General features: G+C 55.3%; 1 pseudogene across 1 annotated transcript in view; it reads left to right on the plus strand.

The window, feature by feature from the left end:
• LOC145551350 (FRAS1-related extracellular matrix protein 1-like) overlaps positions 1-18,595 on the plus strand; it is a 41,473-nt pseudogene extending 22,878 nt beyond the window's left edge. Inside the window, exons 22-34 of the transcript XR_014087148.1 lie at positions 2,585-2,726; positions 2,851-3,049; positions 3,681-3,945; positions 5,459-5,879; positions 7,239-7,440; positions 8,068-8,212; positions 8,292-8,421; positions 8,744-8,816; positions 8,891-9,040; positions 10,449-10,683; positions 14,850-14,980; positions 18,115-18,199; positions 18,270-18,595. The product of XR_014087148.1 is annotated as an FRAS1-related extracellular matrix protein 1-like (transcript). The remainder of the gene's footprint in view (positions 1-2,584; positions 2,727-2,850; positions 3,050-3,680; positions 3,946-5,458; positions 5,880-7,238; positions 7,441-8,067; positions 8,213-8,291; positions 8,422-8,743; positions 8,817-8,890; positions 9,041-10,448; positions 10,684-14,849; positions 14,981-18,114; positions 18,200-18,269) is intronic.
• The last annotated feature ends 2,308 nt before the right edge of the window (positions 18,596-20,903 follow it).

The following is a 20,903-nucleotide window of genomic DNA, read 5'->3' on the forward strand; positions in this document are numbered from 1 at the left end:
CTTTACTGCCTAAACAGAGCGCTGCGCCGGCCATCTTTACTGCCTAAATAGAGCGCTGCGCCGGCCATCTTTACTGCCTAAACAGAGCGCTGCGGCGGCCATCTTTACTGCCTAAATAGAGCGCTGCGGCGGCCATCTTTACTGCCTAAATAGAGCGCTGCGCCGGCCATCTTTACTGCCTAAATAGAGCGCTGCGGCGGCCATCTTTACTGCCTAAATAGAGCGCTGCGGCGGCCATCTTTACTGCCTAAATAGAGCGCTGCGGCGGCCATCTTTACTGCCTAAACAGAGCGCTGCGCCGGCCATCTTTACTGCCATAAACAGAGTACTGCGGCGGCCATCTTTACTGCCATAAACAGAGCGCTGCGGCGGCCATCTTTACTGCCTAAATAGAGCGCTGAGGCGGCCATCTTTACTGCCTAAACAGAGCGCTGCGCCGGCCATCTTTACTGCCTAAATAGAGCGCTGCGGCGGCCATCTTTACTGCCTAAACAGAGTACTGCGGCGGCCATCTTTACTGCCATAAACAGAGCGCTGCGGCGGCCATCTTTACTGCCTAAATAGAGCGCTGAGGCGGCCATCTTTACTGCCTAAACAGAGCGCTGCGCCGGCCATCTTTACTGCCTAAATAGAGCGCTGCGGCGGCCATCTTTACTGCCTAAACAGAGCGCTGCGGCGGCCATCTTTACTGCCTAAACAGAGCGCTGCGGTGGCCATCTTTACTGCCATAAACAGAGTACTGCGGCGGCCATCTTTACTGCCATAAACAGAGCGCTGCGGCGGCCATCTTTACTGCCATAAACAGAGCGCTGCGGTGGCCATCTTTACTGCCGTAAACAGATTACTGCGGCGGCCATCTTTACTGCCATAAGCAGAGCGCTGCGGTGGCCATCTTTACTGCCGTAAACAGATTACTGCGGCGGCCATCTTTACTGCCATAAACAGAGCGCTGCGGTGGCCATCTTTACTGCCGTAAACAGATTACTGCGGCGGCCATCTTTACTGCCATAAACAGAGCGCTGCGGTGGCCATCTTTACTGCCGTAAACAGATTACTGCGGCGGCCATCTTTACTGCCATAAACAGAGTGCTGCGGTGGCCATCTTTACTGCCATAAACAGAGCGCTGCGGCGGCCATCTTTACTGCCATAAACAGAGCGCTGCGGCGGCCATCTTTACTGCCATAAACAGAGTGCTGCGGTGGCCATCTTTACTGCCGTAAACAGAGTGCTGCGGCGGCCATCTTTACTGCCATAAACAAAGCGCTGCGGTGGCCATCTTTACTGCCATAAACAGAGCGCTGCGGCGGCCATCTTTACTGCCATAAACAGAGCGCTGCGGTGGCGATCTTTACTGCCATAAACAGAGCGCTGCGGCGGCCATCTTTACTGCCGTAAACAGATTACTGCGGCGGCCATCTTTACTGCCATAAACAGAGCGCTGCGGTGGCCATCTTTACTGCCGTAAACAGATTACTGCGGCGGCCATCTTTACTGCCATAAACAGAGCGCTGCGGTGGCCATCTTTACTGCCGTAAACAGATTACTGCGGCGGCCATCTTTACTGCCATAAACAGAGCGCTGCGGCGGCCATCTTTACTGCCATAAACAGAGCGCTGCGGTGGCCATCTTTACTGCCATAAACAGAGCGCTGCGGCGGCCATCTTTACTGCCGTAAACAAAGCGCTGCGGCGGCCATCTTTACTGCCATAAACAGAGCGCTGCGGCGGCCATCTTTACTGCCATAAACAGAGCGCTGCGGTGGCCATCTTTACTGCCGTAAACAGAGTGCTGCGGCGGCCATCTTTACTGCCATAAACAGAGCGCTGCGGCGGCCATCTTTACTGCCATAAACAGAGCGCTGCGGCGACCATCTTTACTGCCATAAACAAAGCACTGCGACGGCCATCTTTACTGCCATAAACAGAGCGCTGCGGCGGCCATCTTTACTGCCATAAACAGAGCGCTGCGGCGGCCATCTTTACTGCCATAAACAAAGCGCTGCGGCGGCCATCTTAAGTGCTGTAAATAGAGCGCTGCGGCGGCCATCTTTACTGCCATAAACAAAGCGCTGCGGCGGCCATCTTTACTGCCATAAACAGAGCGCTGCGGCGGCCATCTTTACTGCCATAAACAAAGCACTGCGACGGCCATCTTTACTGCCATAAACAAAGCACTGCGACGGCCATCTTTACTGCCATAAACAGAGCGCTGCGGCGGCCATCTTTACTGCCATAAACAAAGCGCTGCGGCGGCCATCTTTACTGCCATAAACAAAGCGCTGCGGCGGCCATCTTTACTGCCTAAACAGAGCGCTGCGGTGGCCATCTTTACTGCCTAAATAGAGCGCTGCGGCGGCCATCTTTACTGCCTAAAGAGAGCGTTGCGGCGGCCATCTTTACTGCCTAAATAGAGCGCTGCGGCGGCCATCTTAAGTGCTGTAAATAGAGCGCTGCGGGCGATGGCTGAACGATGGCTGGTTCTGGTTCTGCTGGATAGACTTGATGGGTTTTGGTTGGTTGTGTTTGAAGCTGGTTCCAGATGAGGTTCTGTTGGAGGTCCAGACCAACTTGTCTGTTGTTGCAGGAACGCCGGACTGGACCTGGACTCTGGGCAGCGCAGACTGATCTCCGGCGCGGTTCTGGAAGCCGCTGATCTGGACACACCTGCCCACCAGGTGTTCTACTTCATCAACTCGGCACCAAGATTTGGAAAACTTCTACTGAAGGTGACGAGTCTCTCTGAGCTCCACTCTTACTTTGGAAGGTTTCCAGGTTCTGTTCCCTGACCCAAACGGACCGGTGCTGAAGAGTTTTTGTCCCACCGCTCAGCTTCTGCCTCTGTTTCTGCAGACGGAGTCCAGCTGGACGGACCTTGAAGCGGGTCAGAACTTCACTCAGGAACAGGTGGAGATGAACCGGGTCTGGTACCATCACAGAACCAGCAGCGTCGGGTTCAGAGGTCATGACAGCTTCCGGTTCATCTTGAGCGACGAGGACAACGAGTCTCCAACTCAGAGCTTCCTGATCTCCATTCGCACGGTGGACCCAGGTCAGCCTCAGTGAACCAGAACCAGAACCAGAACCGACTCAGTGGATCCACAACACGTGTTTAAAGCGAACTGATCCAGTTTATGTCCACAGACCCGGTTCTGCAGCCCCCCGGGTCCGTCGGGTCCTGCATTATTTAGCGCCTCCTTCCTGTCATTTTTACCAGTCGGGTGAACACGGTTCCGCCGGGCCCGGCCCTTCTGGCGCCGGGCCCGGCGGTCCTGGAGGAGCCGAGGTGAGAACCGGCGGCCCTGTTAGGCGGTGAATAATTAACGGGGAGGAGGCGCAGCAGCTGTGGACCCGGCTCCTCTGGGTGCTGATCCGAAACACAAACACGGGTCGCTCCAGAACCCGGCACGCTGCTGAGCGAGGCAGGAGCTCAGATCTGGGTCAGAACTTTTTAGACTGATGAATGGCTCAGGAATTGGATCAGGTTCTGGCTTGATTCTGGTTCTGATCCACTTTTTCAACAAGGTGTATGAATGTTTTCACTTTGAGTTTTTAGTTTTCCTGGTTGTTTCGACCCGTTAGACGTTTTGGTGTTTGTCAGTGTGTTTAGTGTTCACAAGTTGCTGAAGTAGTTCTGGTTCTGGTCGGTTTCAGTACATCGGTCTTCCTGTGAACGCCTCCAGGTCAGATCGTCCTGCAGACCCGGCCCGTCCGCCTGCGGGAGGGACAGCGGCTCGTCCTGAACACCGACGTCCTGCTGGCGCTGGACTCGGCGGGCCGACCCGAGGACTTGGTGTTCGCCGTGTCCGGCCCGCCCCGACACGGCCTGGTCCACGCCGCGCGCCGACCCGGCCGCCCGCTGACCCGCTTCACCCAGCTGGACGTGGCGGCGCACCGAGTGTGCTACACCCACAGCAACGACCACGACTCGGACGTCGACTCGTTCAGGTGAGGCCGCACTCCTGGAGCGGGTTCTGGTTCTGATCACACATTTACAGAAACACCTGAGCTGATCCGGATCCAATCAGAACCCATCAGAACCTCTCCGTCTCCACGTTTCTGTCCCCTGAAAACGGCTGCAGCACATTAGGACGGATCGCTGGGCAGCGAGACAAGCCGGGGGGCAGATGGGGGGGAGGGGGGGGGCTTTTATAGCCAACTTGGCAGCAGCGGGTGGGGGAGGGGCAGGTCGGTGTGAGCAGGTCCGGGTTTGTCACCCAGAACCGCGCCACCGCGAACCGCCGCCTGCTTGGCTGCAGACCGCCGATCTCAGCCAACGCAGGCGAGCAGCCAGCCGGCCCAGTTCCTGTCACAATCCTGGCTGCAGCCGATCGGATCAGAACCGGGCCAGAACTTTACGCTTTCTGCCTGATCCACAGAACCGGGTCAGCGCTTCACACTTCGACCCGGTCCGCGGGGGACGGACCACACGCCAGGCTTCTGGTCCCACTCATGATCAGCTTCTGTGTCCAGACCGTTTCTATGCTGACAGCAGAGAAGCTCAAAGGGCGGCTCGGGGGCCACAAGTGGCCCGTGGAATTACTTTGTGTGGCCCTGCCAGACCAATAGAAAGAAGGCTGTCAGACCAATCCTTCAGGAATTTTAATTTCAATTAACCAAATACATTCACTGGGATTTGATGGGCAACACACAGCGACCCGACGGTCCAACGAGTCCCGGGCCCGCAGGGGGCCCAGTCCCGCAGTGGGCCCGGTCCAGGACCCGCAGTGGGCCCAGTTACCGGTCCCGCAGTGGGCCCGGTCCCGCAGTGGGCCCGGTCCCGCAGTGGGCCCGGTCCCGCAGTGGGCCCGGTCCAGGTCCCGCAGTGGGCCCGGTCCAGGTCCCGCAGTGGGCCCGGTCCAGGTCCCGCAGTGGGCCCGGTCCCGCAGTGGGCCCGGTCCCGCAGTGGGCCCGGTCCAGGCTGTTGGTGAGTCAGGTCGTTAGCTGGTTCTGGGCTCAGCAGATTGTTTCGGGTCGCCTGACCATCAGAGCCTCCAGGCCTCAGTGTTCAAGTGACAGCAGATGATGAATTAGGGGCCAAACTGACAGACGGCCGTCCCTGGGCAAACATGGCCGCCGCCGCCAGATGCTGCTGCGCAGCGTGTGTGTGTGTGTGTGTGTGTGTGCATATGTGTGTGTGTGTGTGTGTGTGTGCATATGTGTGTGTGTGTGTGCGCTGCAGGGTGAGGACAGATCGGCACGGAGCTGTCAGGGCAAACACACACCAGCCTGTCCAGCTATTTTTATGTGGGCTCCTGTGACCCAGTCCTCATCATCCTTGTCTTACTGGGAGCTCACCCAGAACCAGAACCAGAACCAGACGTTGGGTCGTAGCAGAGCTCAGCAGGGAGCCTTCTCCTAATGAGTGCAGAATCAAACCTGTGAGGGTCTCATGATGTACGCTCATCCACCCAGCAGAGGGCGCTGCACATCACTGAACACGGATGTGTTTTGTCTGCAGGTTCGTCGTCACCAACGGCGCCTCGTCCCGTTCCGGCTCGCTCCTCTTCACCATTGAACGCAGCGACCGCATCCCTCCCACCCTCAGCACCAACGCCGGCCTTCGTCTGCGGGACGGCTCCGTCGCTGCCGTGACCCCTGACCTTCTGCGGCTCTCGGACCCGGACACCGCCGCCTCCGACCTGACCTTTGTGATCACGCTGCTGCCCAGGTACGGAAAGCTTCTGCTGAGGGGAGCGCCGCTCCCTTCGCCGCCCAGGTTCCTCCAGACCGACATCGACCAGCTGGACCTGGCTTACCGGCACGAGGCGGGCGGCCCGGCGCGGCCGGACCGGTTCTACTTCCTGCCAAGCGACGGAACCAACAGAGGCTACCTGGAGTTTGGCCAGCTGAAGGAGGAGCCTGCAGTGTTCAGCATCCAGGTGAGCAGCAGCAGGTAAACCTGCAGCGGTCCAGCTGGGGCCCCATCCAGCTCCTCCCCTCAGGGCCCCATCAGCCTCATCGTGAGGTCCGATCCGGACTGGACCTCACGGTTCCAACAAGGGGTGAAGTCAGAACCGGCCTGAAACTGTCTGTGTGGGTCTCTGCGTCCTGCAGAAATGGTCTAGAACCTCAGATGTAGAAAAGTCTTCAAATCCAGATCCGATTCTGACGAGCTCACCTGCCGGTCCAGAACCTCCAGAACCTCTGAGCAGAACCTTTCCATCCCGAGTCTAAGGTGGTCCTGCTTCTGCTGATTCCAGCGGCTGAGTCTGCAGCATGAACTGATGGTGACACCTGGTGGTCATACAGTGGAACTGCACCGTGAGGTTTTCCTTCACCGGACCTTCACAGAACCTCCACAGAACCTTCACAGAACCTCCACAGAACCTCCACAGAACCTCCACAGAACCTTCACAGAACCTCCACAGAACCTCCACAGAACCTCCACAGAACCTTCACAGAACCTCCACAGAACCTTTAGAGAAATTAGAATAATTTTCCTTCTAAACACGTTGGGGGCTGAAGGTACGAACTGGAACATAGAATAAATCTGTTGAATAAAGTTTCTGCTCATGGATCAAAATGGCAAAATAAATAAATGTCATTTTGGACATTTATGTATGAGGATGTTCAGGTGTCACAGTTTCCATCTGGAGTTTCCAAACTTGGACCTCGGTGTGGACAGAGTGCTGATTGGGGCCATTATCGCCCCCCCCCCCACCCCCCCTCGCCTATAGCCGTACAGTGACCCCCCCCCCCCCGCCTATAGCCGTACAGTGACCCCCCCCTCGCCTATAGCCGTACAGTGACCCCCCCCTCGCCTATAGCCTTACAGTGACCCCCCCTCGCCTATTGCCTTACAGTGACCCCCCCTCGCCTATAGCCGTACAGTGACCCCCCCCCCTTGCCTATAGCCGTACAGTGACCCCCCCCCCTTGCCTATAGCCGTACAGTGACCCCCCCACCCCCCACATTAGCGGTGCAGTGAGATCCCTCCATACATCAAACATCTCCCTGATCAGGATATTTGGATCTTTTTGTTTCTTACAGCTTGTTGTAGCATAATTAGCGATTGTGTTCCAACCTAGAACTCCTTCGCTAAACGAGACGATGGGTCAAATACCGTTTTTAAGAACTTTCTGTAACTGATTCTGTTTTTTCATTCTGGAGTTTTGTTGAAAACGGATCCAGAAATCAGAAGAACTCAAGCTGAGCTCTGCACTGGAGGCATGGAGTCCAGTCGGTGCTGGTCCCGGTCTTTTGGGTTCCTGGTTGACCCATGTCTCTTCTGGACCCAGGTGGAACAGGTGGACCGGGCCGCTCCCAGTCTGGACTGCCTGGAGAGCCCCAGTACCGTGACGGACCTCGGCGCCGGCCGCTATGGCATCTTCATCACCAGCAGACACCTGCGGGGCTCGGACCCGGACAGCCCAGCAGAACTCCTGGAGTTCTCCATCATCACGCCGCCTCAGTTCGGATCCTTGGAGAATGCAGCCACAGGTAGAACCAGAGGTTTAGCAGCGGGTCAGAACCTCCTTTTCTGGTCCGTTTCTCCTCCTGTCTTTAACTCAGTCAGCACCAGAACGCACTGGGCCCCGTGTTACCCCTATGGGTCCAACAGCTAGAACCCGTCCGGCGTCGGGCAACGGCATGGGGCCACAGCATGGGGTCATGGCGTCGGGCAACGGCATGGGGCCACAGCATGGGGCCACAGCATGGGGTCACGGCGTCGGGTCTCGGCATGGGGCCACAGCATGGGGCCACAGCATGGGGTCACGGCGTCGGGCCACAGCATGGGGTCATGGCGTCGGGCCACAGCATGGGGTCATGGCGTCGGGCCACAGCATGGGGTCACGGCGTCGGGCCACGGCATGGGGCCACAGCATGGGGTCACGGCGTCGGGCCACAGCATGGGGCCACAGCATGGGGTCATGGCGTCGGGCCACAGCATGGGGTCACGGCGTCGGGTCTTGGCGTCGGGTCATGGCGCCGGGTCCTGGCGTCGGGTCTTGGCGTCGGGTCCTGGCGTCACGTCACAGCATGGGGTCACGGCGTCGGGTTCTGGCGTCGGGTCTCGGCGCCGGCTCTTGGCGTCGGGCCCCAGGTTATCCCCTCCTCGTCCTGCAGGGTCCGCCATCAGCCAGCGTTTCACCCAGCGCGATCTGGACCGGCGCTCCGTCCTCTACATCGTACCGATTGATGTGGATGTGACGGCCGACGGGTTCTGGTTCCGACTCGTGGACCCGGCAGGAAATGGAGCTCCACCTCACAGGTAGGTGTCCGCTCCAGTCACGTGACTCAGTACCTGTTGGTTTGGGTCCCAGACTCTGGTTCTGGTTCCGGTCCTGCAGGCTGGAGCTGTTCTGGTCCCGGGTCCAGTTGTCAGCCAGCTGCTACAGAACTTGCGAGACTTCTGGAACTTTGCAGATCCAGATCCAACGTGCTGGGCGGAGCGCCGACCCGGCTTACGTTTCCATCCAGGTGAGTCCAGGTTGGAACGAATCGGATAAACTATCAAACCAGAACCAATCTGAGCAGATCAAAGGTTTACCCACAGAGGTCAGAACTTACCAGGTTCTACAGGGTTCAGCCCCACAGTCCAGTTCCACGTTTTCCCAGCGTGTTGGACTGAACCCGGTTCTGACTGGACCTTGAAACTCGGAAGCTCCTGTGGTCCAGATGATCCCGGTAGAACCAGCTGCTGGGTCTTCAGGAAGTTTACTCCTCCAGCAGAGTTCTGATGGAAACCGGATCGGATCAGGACTAATTTGAATAACTGAGCAGAGCTTTGCTTGCTGCGCAGGTGGAGGAAGGATCGGCCAAAGCCGGCCGGGATTTCACCCACAGCTCAGCCGCTCTGATCCAGTTCGACACAGGTCAGGTCCAACGCCGGTTCTCCGTCCTGATTGGTCCACTGCCAGTCTGATGCGTTACATCCTGTTGGCTCCAGGTGTGAACGTAAAAACCTGGAGCGTCTTCCCGTTGGACGACGGCCTGGAGGAGAACCACGAGGCCTTCAGCGTCACTCTGAGGAACCCTCAGAACGCCGTCATGGGTCAGAGAAACACCGCCGCCGTGGAGATCCTTGACCCCCGCTCAGGTGAGTGCAGAGGCCATTTCTGTTTTGGTCTGTAGGTTGAGCTGTAGGGGGAGCCGTCGGGTTGTAGGGGGAGCCGTCGGCCAGTAGGGGGAGCCGTCGGCCAGTAGGGGGAGCCGTCGGCCAGTAGGGGGAGCCGTCGGGCTGTAGGGGGAGCCGTCTGGTTGTAGGGGGAGCCGTCGGCCAGTAGGGGGAGCCGTCGGGCTGTAGGGGGAGCCGTCGGGCTGTAGGGGGAGCCGTCGGGTTGTAGGGGGAGCCGTCGGCCAGTAGGGGGAGCCGTCGGCCAGTAGGGGGAGCCGTCGGGCTGTAGGGGGAGCCGTCGGGTTGTAGGGGGAGCCGTCGGGTTGTAGGGGGAGCCGTCTGGTTGTAGGGGGAGCCGTCGGCCACTAGGGGGAGCCGTCGGCCACTAGGGGGAGCCGTCGGCCACTAGGGGGAGCTGTCTGGTTGTAGGGGGAGCCGTCGGGCAGTAGGGGGAGCCGTCTGGTTGTAGGGGGAGCCGTCGGGCTGTAGGGGGAGCCGTCGGGCTGTAGGGGGAGCCGTCTGGTTGTAGGGGGAGCCGTCTGGTTGTAGGGGGAGCCGTCTGGTTGTAGGGGGAGCCGTCGGCCAGTAGGGGGAGCCGTCGGCCAGTAGGGGGAGCCGTCTGGTTGTAGGGGGAGCCGTCTGGTTGTAGGGGGAGCCGTCGGGCTGTAGGGGGAGCAGCTGGCCAGTAGGGGGAGCCGTCGGCCAGTAGGGGGAGCCGTCGGCCAGTAGGGGGAGCCGGCGGGTTGTAGGGGGAGCCGTCGGGGTGTAGGGGGAGCCGTCGGCCAGTAGGGGGAGCCGTCGGCCAGTAGGGGAGCCGTCTGGTTGTAGGGGAGCCGTCGGCCAGTAGGGGGAGCCGTCTGGTTGTAGGGGGAGCCGTCTGGTTGTAGGGGGAGCCGTCGGGCTGTAGGGGGAGCAGCTGGCCAGTAGGGGGAGCCGTCGGGCAGTAGGGGGAGCCGTCGGGCTGTAGGGGGAGCAGCTGGCCAGTAGGGGAAGCCGTCGGCCAGTAGGGGGAGCCGTCGGGTGGTAGGGGAGCCGTCGGGCTGTAGTGGGAGCAGCTGGCCAGTAGGGGAAGCCGTCGGCCAGTAGGGGAGCCGCCGGCTAGTAGGGGGAGCCGTCGGGCAGTAGGGGGAGCCGCTGGCCAGTAGGGGGAGCCGTCTGGTTGTAGGGGGAGCCTTTGGCCAATAGGGGGAGCCGTCTGGTTGTAGGGGGAGCCGTCGGGCTGTAGGGGGAGCCGTCGGGTTGTAGGGGGAGCCGTCGGGCTGTAGGGGGAGCCGTCAGCCTGTCTACAGTTAGTTACCTGGGCGATGAACTGATGATGAACCAAGTGCTACAGTTTCAGGTGAAAGCTTCACCTCCTCTCTGAATTGGTTCCCTGATCTCCGTCTGCCAGGACGCTGCAACCCAGAAGACCTAAAGGTAGAGCCTCCTCCTCTTCCTCAACCGGAGGAGGATGAAGACCCAGTGACCGATATTGAGGCAGAGCTTCTTTGGGAGAAACAGCCCCTCCCTCCAGAGGAGACGTCCGGAGCGCCGGCCCTCCCTGACGAGACGGAGCCGCAGGACCAGGCGCTACCTGGAGACACACACAGCTCTGAGGGAGCACGCACTGGGAGCACCGGGGAACCGCTGGGAGCACGGGAATGCTGGGAGCCACTGGGAGCACTGGGAACGCTGGAGCTCTGGTAATACCAGCAGGTGGGTGTTGCCTAAAGCGTCTGAACTCATCAGGACGTCCAGATGTCCTTCAGTAGGACCAGGATCTGCTGACTCCACAGTCAGGGGTTTTCAGAGACACGTCTGGTCTGAAAGGGGAAGCTGGTTCTGATCCAGATGTTCGCTTCAGAAGACGCTGGTTCCGTCCTCCGGTTCTCTGGTTCCGTCCTCCGGTTCTCTGGTTCCGTCCTCCGGTCCTCTGGTTTCGTCCTCTGGTTCCGATTCTCTGGTTCCGTCCTCCGATCCTCGGTTCCGTCCTCCGTTCTCTGGTTCCGTCTCCGATCTCTGGTTCCGTCCTCCGATCCTCTGGTTCCGTCCTCCGGTTCTCTGGTTCCGTCCTCCGATCCTCTGGTTGTCCTTCTGGTTCGATTCTCTGGTTCCGTCCTCCGGTCCTCTGTTTCCGTCCTCCGGTTCTCTGGTTCCGTCCTCCGGTTCTCTGGTTCCGTCCTCCGATCCTCTGGTTCCGTCCTCCGATCCTCTGGTTTCGTCCTCTGGTTCCGATTCTCTGGTTCCGTCCTCACGATTCTCTGGTTCCGTCCTCCGATCCTCTGGTTCCGTCTCTCCGGTTCTCTGGTTCCGTCCTCCGGTTCTCTGGTTCCGATTCTCTGGTTCCGTCCTCCGATTCTCTGGTTCCGTCCTCCGATCCTCTGGTTCCGTCTCCGGTTCTCTGGTTCCGTCCTCCGGTTCTTGGTTCCGTCCTCACGGTTTCTCTGGTTCCGTCCTCCGATTCTCTGGTTCCGTCCTCCGATCCTCTGGTTCCGTCCTCCGGTTCTCTGTGTTCCGTCCTCCGGTTCTCTGGTTCCGTCCTCCGGTTCTCTGGTTCCGTCCTCCCGATTCTCTGGTTCCGCCTCCGATCCTCTGGTTTCGTCCTCTGGTTCCGATTCTCTGGTTCCGTCCTCTGATTCTCTGGTTCCGTCCTCGGTCCTCTGGTTCCGTCCTCTGGTTCTCTGGTTCCGCCTCTGGTTCCGTCCTCTGGTTCCGTCCTCCTTCTCTGGTTCCGTCCTCTGGTTCCGTCCTCCGATTCTCTGGTTCCGTCCTCTGATTCTCTGGTTCCGTCCTCCGGTTCTCTGGTTCCGTCCTCTGGTTCTCTGGTTCCGTCCTCCGGTTCTCTGGTTCCGTCCTCTGGTTCCGTCCTCTGGTTCTCTGGTTCCGTCCTCTGGTTCCGTCCTCCGATTCTCTGGTTCCGTCCTCTGATTCTCTGGTTTCCGTCCTCCGGTTCTCTGTTTTGTCCTCTGGTTCCGTCCTCTGATTCTCTGGTTCCGTCCTCCGGTTCTCTGGTTCCGTCCTCTGGTTCTCTGGTTCCGTCCTCTGGTTCCATCCTCCGATTCTCTGGTTCCGTCCTTCCGATCCTCTGGTTTTGTCCTCTGGTTCCGATTCTCTGGTTTCGTCCTCCGATCCTCTGGTTTTTTGTCCTCTGGTTCCGATCCTCTGGTTCCGTCCTCCGATTCTCTGGTTCCGTCCTCTGGTCCTCTGGTTCCGTCTCTGGTCCTCTGGTTCCGTCCTCTGGTTCTGTCCTCCGGTTCCGTCCTCTGGTTCCGATCCTCTGGTTCCGTCCTCCGATTCTCTGGTTTCCGTCCTCTGGTTCGTCCTCCGGTTCCGATCCTCTGGTTCCGTCCTCCGATTCTCTGGTTCCGTCCTCTGGTCCTCTGGTTCCGTCCTCTGGTTCCGTCCTCTGGTTCTGTCCTCCGGTTCCGATCCTCTGGTTCCGTCCTCCGATTCTCTGGTTCCGTCCTCTGGTCCTCTGGTTCCGTCCTCCGGTTCCGTCCTCTCGATTCTCTGGTTCCGTCCTCTGGTTCCGAGCTGCAGGATGAATGACGCATTCGGACCCGGCCGCGGCGTTAAGAACCCGGGAGGTTAAGGTGAGCAGTTACTTTGTGGCAGGAAATGAGGGAAAATACTCAGATGAGCTAAACCTGAGCGACGATCGGAGATCCGAGTTCAGCCAGTTGGGACTGTGTGGCTACGGAACGCTGAGCTGAGCTCCGTCTGGATCATCCAGCTGCTGTTCAGAACCAGGTACCAGACCTGCTGCCAGCCGGTCCAATGGGGGACGTCTGTGGGCGGAACAGGCAGCGACCATAGAACAGGAGGGGGTCAGAGGTCATGGAGCGGGTCAGAGGTCATGGAGCGGGTCAGAGGTCATGGAGCGGCCGGCCGTTGCTGCGATACGTAACAACGTCCGCCATCTTGAAATGTGGCATCTCTGCCAGTAGCTAATACAAGTGAATGGACCGAACTTTATAAAGTGCCGTTCTACAAAGTATTTTAACTTAATTATTTTCTCACACATTAATATATTCGGTAATCAGAGAAATGACTAAAGACAGTTTCTAACTTTGGATGTGATTATAAGTTTTCTGAATAAAGAGCTCAATGTTTGATTTGATAGATTCTGATCATTTTATATTGAATTGATGAACAGAAACTTTTACAGTTTTATTAAAGAATATATTTACACAATTCAATGTACATTTAACATTTCAAGACAACAAATAATTTTCCTGTATTTTTATACATTGAGAAATTACTTTTGATTTATAAGTCTGTCAAACATTAAACTACATTTTTTTTCCCCAGAGAATATTACAGTATGTCAACTCTGCTATTGACAGCAAAGAGTGAAAATAATTCTAACAGAGTAAATTATGTTTATTTCATTACAAAAGCTACATTAATACACTAATACTTCAGATTGAGATATTTAAAAATACACAAAAAGTGAAAGAATAAAACATGTATATGTTATACTGAGAACACTGGTCACAGGCTTCAGTCTGCTGGTCACACTGGAGAACTCAATGACTTCTGAGACGTCCTGGTTCACAGGCTAAAGCCAAGAAATAAAAGAGAAATTATCCAAAAGTTAATAGAAAATACATTAAATGTTTCCTTCACATTCATAAAAGCCATTTTCAGCATGTTGGGCTCTGACTCGTAGCATCTTTATAGCTAAACACCGACATGGAGAAGCTGAGCTGGAAAACAGACTGAAGACCAGCAGCTCCAGCTCTGATCCTGACTGACCTTTACTCACTAAATCCTCTGGTTTTTAATTCACTTCTCCTCTAACAGCGGTTTCTCATCAGCTCTCATTACAAAAAGGAAGAAACGTTAGCTGCTACGCTAACAATCAGCGTTATATTAGCTGCTATGCTAACAATCAGCGGTTATATTAGCTGCTACGCTAACAATCAGCGGTTATATTAGCTGCTATGCTAACAATCAGCGGTTATATTAGCTGCTACGCTAACAATCAACGGTTATATTAGCTGCTATGCTAACAATCAGCGGTTATATTAGCTGCTACGCTAACAATCAGTGTTTATATTAGCTGCTACGCTAACAATCAACGGTTATATTAGCTGCTACGCTAACAATCAGTGTTTATATTAGCTGCTACGCTAACAATCAGCGGTCAAACGCAGAACGTCCTGATAAATATGAGCTGAGCCAGAGACAGGACCTGGTGGACAGACCTGGTGAAGCAGCATTTCCCTCAGCAGCGCCACCAACAGGTCGTTCTGGACTAGAGCAGATTCAGTGGAAGGTTTAGAAACCAGACTGGAGGATCTGAGACTCACTGAACCAGGATCTGAGTCGCGTTGAGAGCAGCTTCCTGTAGAGGAGCGGCCACACGGTGGGGCGGAGCCTGGATCCAGGAGCTGCTAATTATTGACAAAACGGTGGCAGTCAGAGCCTGGACAAGCAGCGAGGGGGGAATATTTCCAGTGAACCAGTAGAAAGTTTAATTTGACCAAGTAGTGAAGTCGGGTCAGTTAATGTAACTGGAACAAGAAGGAAACGAGTCGGAGCACCGAGGCTCAGCAGCAGAAGCAGAGCAGCTCAGAGATGCTTCTCTTCTGTCCCAGTTGCCATGGCAACCATCATGATGCTGCGTTTGGATCAGAAACTGGTGGCGTTTTCATTTCCTGGTCCTCTGGTGAAGCATCGCCACAGAATGAGACTGGAGTCTCCTGCTGAAGGTTAACACAGTGCATTGTGGGATTGATACATGGCTGGAGGTCCAACAGTGCCCATCCAGGTTCTGGGTTGGTTCTGGACAGGTTCTACAGACCAGCTGTTCTCCCTTCCAGGTGCTGACCCTGTCCAGCGTGTGTCCTGAGGGCTGGACCGCCTACAGGGGCGCTGCCACATGGTGAGCCGGTCCGTGGCCAGCTGGGCCAGCGCCCACAGAACCTGCTCTCTGCTGTAAGTACCGTCTGGTTCCGATGGACCTCCTGACCTCTGACCTCAGCAGGTGGAACATGAACTCTGACGAACCGTCTGCGGTGATGAGGGTCGAAGTTCAGCTTGGTTCCGATTAAAAAGCCTAAATAATCTAATGACCAATAAACCAACTCAGGTTCATTAGATTATTTAGGCTTTTAGTTATTTTGATTATTAAATGTTTTTACTGATCAACTGGGAGGAGAAAATGGAGAAAATACAGAGGCTCAGTTCTGACTGTTACCGCGGTAACCTCACACTCAGCCATCCCATAAACTGTTGGAGCTCCAGCAGGTCGGGTTCTGATCAGAGAAGTCAACAGTGGACAGAAACAGAACCACGAGAGAATAAAACTAAACTTTGATGAAACTAAACTTTATTAAAACTAATCTTCCATCCATCTCTCTTATCCGGGTCGGGTCTCGGGGTCAGCAGCCTCAGGAGGCCCAGACTTCCCTCCCCAGCCTCTTCCAGGTCCTCCAGGACCCAAGGCGTTCCCAGGCCATAGAGAGACATCGTCCTCCAGCGTGTCCTGGGTCTCCCCTCCTCCCGGTGGGACCTGAACACCTCACCAGGGAGGCGTCCAGGAGGCATCCTTACCAGATGCCCGAGCCTCAACTGGCTCCTCTCGACGTGGAGGAGCAGCGGCTCTACTCTGAGTCCCTCCCGGATGACTGAGCTTCTCACTCTAAGGGAGAGCCCAGCCACCCTGCGGAGGAAACCCATTTCGGCCGCTTGTACCCGTGATCTCGTTCTTTCGGTCATGACCCAAAGCTCATGACCATAGATGAGGGTGGGAACGTAGATCGACCGGTAATTCGAGAGCTTCGATATTTGCCTCAGCTCTCTCTTCACCACGACGGACCGGTACAGCGCCCGCTTCACAGGACGCTGCCACAATCCGCCTGTCGATCTCCCTTCTTCCCTCATTCGTGAACAAGATCCCCAGATACTTAAACTCCTCCACTTGAGGCAGGACGACCCCCCTGACCCGGAGAAGGCACTCTACCCTTTTCCGGCTCAAGACCATGGCCTCGGATTTGGAGGCACTGAGCCTCATCCCGGCCGCTTCACACTCGGCTGCGAACCGCTCCAGTGAGAGCTGCAGATCACGTTCCGATGAAGCCAACAGGACCACATCATCCGCAAAAAGCAGAGATGCGATCCTAAGGCCACCAAAACGGATCCCCTCAACACCTCGGCTGCGCCTAGAAATTCTGTCCATAAAAGTAATGAACAGAATCGGTGACAAAGGGCAGCCTTGGCGGAGTCCAACTCTCACCGGAAACGAGCCCGACTTACTGCCGGCAATGCGGACCAGACTCTGACACCGGTCATACAGGGACCTGACAGCCCGTATCAAAGGGCCCGGTACCCCATACTCCCGGAGTACCCCCAACATGGCAACTCCGAGGGACACGGTCGAACGCCTTCTCCAAGTCCACAAAACACATGTAGACTGGTTGGGCGAACTCCCATGCACCCTCCAGGACCTGCTGAGGGTGTAGAGCTGGTCCAGTGTTCCACGACCAGGACGAAAACCACACTGCTCTTCCTGAATCCGAGGTTCGACTATCCGACGGACCCTCCTCTCCAGGACCCCTGAATAGACCTTACCAGGGAGGCTTAAGAGTGTGATCCCCCTGTAATTGGAGCACACCCTCCGGTCCCCCTTTTTAAACAGGGGGACCACCACCCCAGTCTGCCAGTCCAGGGGAACTGCCCCCGATGTCCATGCGATATTGCAGAGTCGCGTTAGCCAACACAACCCCGCAACATCCAGAGCCTTAAGGAACTCCGGGCGGATCTCATCCACCCCCGGGGCCCTGCCACCGAGGAGCTTTTTGACCACCTCGGCGACCTCGTCCCCAGAGATTGGAGAGCCCAGCCCAGAGTCCCCATGCTCAGCTTCCTCAACAGAAGGCATGTTGGTGGGATTGAGGAGGTCTTCGAAGTATTCCGCCCACCGGCCCACAACGTCCCGAGTTGAGGTCAGCAGCGCACCATCCCCACTATAAACAGTGTTGGTGCTGCACTGCTTCCCCCTCCTGAGACGCCGGATGGTGGACCAGAATCGCCTCGAAGCCGTACGGAAGTCTGTCTCCATGGCCTCTCCAAACTCCTCCCACGCCCGAGTTTTTGCCTCAGCGACAACCCGAGCCGCATGCCGTTTCGCCCGCCGGTACCCATCAGCTGCTTCTGGAGTCCCACAGGCCAAAAAGGCCCGGTAGGACTCCTTCTTCAGCTTGACAGCATCCCTCACCGAAGGTGTCCACCAACGGGTTCGAGGGTTGCCGCCGCGACAGGCACCAACAACCTTGCGGCCGCAGCTCCGATAGGCCGCCTCGGCAATGGAGGTACGGAACATGGTCCACTCAGACTCAATGTCCCCCACCTCCCCGGAACGTGTTCGAAGTTCTGCCGGAGATGAGAGTTGAAGCTCCGTCTCACAGGGGACTCCGCCAGACGTTCCCAGCAGACCCTCACTACACGTTTGGGCCTGCCAGGTCTGACCGGCTTCCTCCCCCACCACCGGAGCCAACTCACCACCAGGTAGTGGTCAGTGGACAGCTCCGCACCTCTCTTCACCCGAGTGTCCAAGACATACGGCCGCAAATCCGATGAGACGATGACAAAGTCAATCATCGAACTGCGGCCTAGGGCGTCCTGGTGCCAAGTGCACATATGGACGCCCTTATGCCTGAACATGGTGTTCGTGATGGACAATCCGTGACGAGCACAGAAGTCCAACAACAGAACACCGCTTGGGTTCAGATAGGGGGATCCCCTGCCGCCCGTAACACACTACACCCGACTTCTTTGGCCCCTTCGACGGGTGGTGGGCCCATGGGAGGCATTGAACACCTCTTGCCCCCCATGCATGGGCCCACCATGTTTAGTTTAGCTTCATCAAAACTAAGTATTGATCAAACTAATCTTTGATCTTTGGCAGCAGAAGCTCCTCTGTTGGGTGGAGAGCAGGAGGAAATGTTTGCTGTCTGGAGGAATCAGCAGCTGACCTCCCTGTGCTGTATGACCTCTGACCCTACCAAAGGTCAGAGCATTGGCGGTCAGCTGAAGGCTTATTGAAGCGTCTGATGTTTGCTGTGTTTCAGCTTCAACAGCAGCCTGAGCAGCGTGCGCTCCAGGAAGGACGCCGCCTGGATGTGGAGGCTGGCGGGAGGAAGTCCTTCTGGATCGGTGGAACGTTTCCGTCACTCCACCTTCAACGAACCACATTTCTGCTGCTGACGTTCTCTGTCGTCCTCAGGTCAATCTGGAGGTCACGACCTCTGGCTGTGGGACAAAGTTCATTCAGCCAGAGGGGGCGCCGGCGAGCCGGGATGAGGCTGGCATCAGCTCAGACTGTGTGCTGGTTGAAAACCCCAGAAGATGGATTCCTACCAACTGCTCAGCCGAAGCCCAGCATTCGTTCATCTGTTCCTCAGAGCCGCCACCGTGAGCCGCCACCGTGAGCCGCCACCGTGAGCCACCACGCTCACGACCTGCAGCTGGAGGTCAAACAAAACCTCATCAGGTCCAGATCAGCTGACCTTCAGCCAGAGAAGAAATTAAATAAAAACATAATCAGATTCACTGAAGCCTCTGATTCTTTAGAGCAGGGGAGGAAAATGACCAGACATCTTCCATCAGAGAAACATTCAGGCTGCAGATGAATCAAACTAGTTGCTCCATGTCTCTGCAGGACTTTCCTATAATCCAGCTCTTTGTTTGGAGTTGATGTCACGGTCATGTCTGCCATTACAAAAGACCAACTGGTCTGCAGGTAGTTTCCTTTATAACCGCCTCAGTCTGTCCCTGAAACTGAACTGGTAAATGATGAGCCACCCTGGACTCTGTAGGAAGGACTCAGTCCACCGGCCGCTAGAGTTCAGGTCAAAGTCCAACACAGAATACGTCCAGAATACGTCCAGAATACGTCCAGCTTGTAGAAAGTTCAGGTACTGAATTTGTTCTGGACAAATAACTAATCTGTTGCAGCTGTTCAGGGACTTTCCACCACAAGCTAATAGCAACTTCAGTTTATTTCCTTGGTTCGCTTCTTTCGGAGGGTCAGAGGTCATCAGCAGAACCAGAACTCCTGGCCAAGACCACAAACATCCAACAGCATGAAGATGACAAGTTGGCCGCCATCTTGGTTTCCATCACATATTAATGTAGCAGAAACTTCACCAAAGTTCCTGTTTATGGATTTACAGTTGGTTGATTCCAATTACACACAAAGATTCAACGACCTTTGATGTCAATTCTAAAACTAATTATTACTAATTATGATTACTGATAGATAATCTGAGCCAGTTTGACAGATGATTTCTGAGTGATTACCAAACTTTTCTTCAGTCCAGCATCAGCGTCGCTGTCCTAGCTGCCACTGCTAGCCAGCTAACAGCTAACCAGTCTGCGGTTTTAACAAATCCAGGCCCGGCGGCAGTGGTGGGAAGTACTTAAGTTAATTTTTTGTGCATCTGTACTTTACTCAAGTAGATTTAATATGCAAGTATCTGTACTTTCTACTTCACTACATTGTATTTTTTTAGTTTTAAGGCAATGAGAGAGGGAAGACATGTGGCAAATGTCACTAGGTCAGGAATCGAACCTGTGACCACCGGCATGAGGACCAAGGCCTCAATATGTGGGTCGTGCTCTGCGCCACCACAGCAGCCCCACTACATTTCTACTAAACTGTCTCGTTACTCCTTACATCCAAGTCTCGTTGCTCTTTTCTTCCGTTAAAATGTGAAGTTCAGGGATTTAAGATGGCGCCGTAAAATCCCAGCAATAACGTGACGTAGTGTCTGTTGTCACCCATCGCCTCCACCTTTACTCGCTGCGGAGCTCCAGACATGCGCAGTGGTTTCCTCTGAGGGGGAGAAGATGTCTGTCTAATGTCAGTAATATAATAGCTGCATAAATCATAGATATGGCGACATGTAAAATCACGGTGGGACTTTGTCCAACTTTTAGCGTCACTTGGAAGGAAAGCTTAAAGAAAGGTAAGATCTGTGGACGTGATGCTAGTTAAGCTAGCTGTACAGAGACACATGATGCATCTGCGATGAAAACAAGTTGTCACTCATGAGCTGAATTATTGTGTGGAGGTTTTGACTGAGGTGTCGCAGATATGGGACAACGCTGTGACCAAAGTGCAATTTAGTGATATGACATTCAGGAACGATCCGATTCTTCTGGACGGATCTTTACTAAGTCCTAAAGGACTGAAGCCTCACTGAGAGACGTTCTGTGTTCTTGTAATGCTCTGCGTACACTATAGTAGCTATTGTTATCTTTATTTCATTGGGGAAAAAAGTATATACACACTTTTTTTTAAATTGGCGAATAAATCATGAACGTAGGAACACAGAGCATGCTCATTGCTCTTTGTTTTTGTCTCCTGTCATGGTGGCAGACGTTGCAGCAGGAGGGAGGATGAGAACAGTCACTTCCTTCTGTTTGGTTACTTCTTGCTTATTGCGCCTTGGACAGTCTTCATAGGTAGTGTAACACTCGCAGGTAATGTTAGCTAAAAGATGACTAGCTAATATCAATACAGCACCTTAAGCTTGTTAACAAGTAGCTTGTAGCTACTTGTTACTGATGTTGTCTATGTTCAGCTACGTAGCATTTAAAATTTGCTCGTTTCAACAGGTTGGCCATCAAGGGAAACTGGAATCACTTTAGGTCTCGTTTATCTCATTTAATTAGATCTACATCCTTAAGAAAATGAAAAGGTGTGTTCTTTAGTGAGGGAATAGCCAGAGCCATAGCTAACAGCTGCAGCACTAACAGAAACCCTCCAGTAATACCTAAAGCAAAAGACATGCAACACGTTTTCTTGCGCTCTCTAGATCTTATTTAATAAGAGAGTTTGAACGTGGAGCGGCTC

Source organism: Poecilia reticulata, chromosome 4, assembly GCF_904066995.2.
Source record: "Poecilia reticulata chromosome 4, P_reticulata-male-v2, whole genome shotgun sequence".
NCBI classification, from domain to species: domain Eukaryota; kingdom Metazoa; phylum Chordata; class Actinopteri; order Cyprinodontiformes; family Poeciliidae; genus Poecilia; species Poecilia reticulata.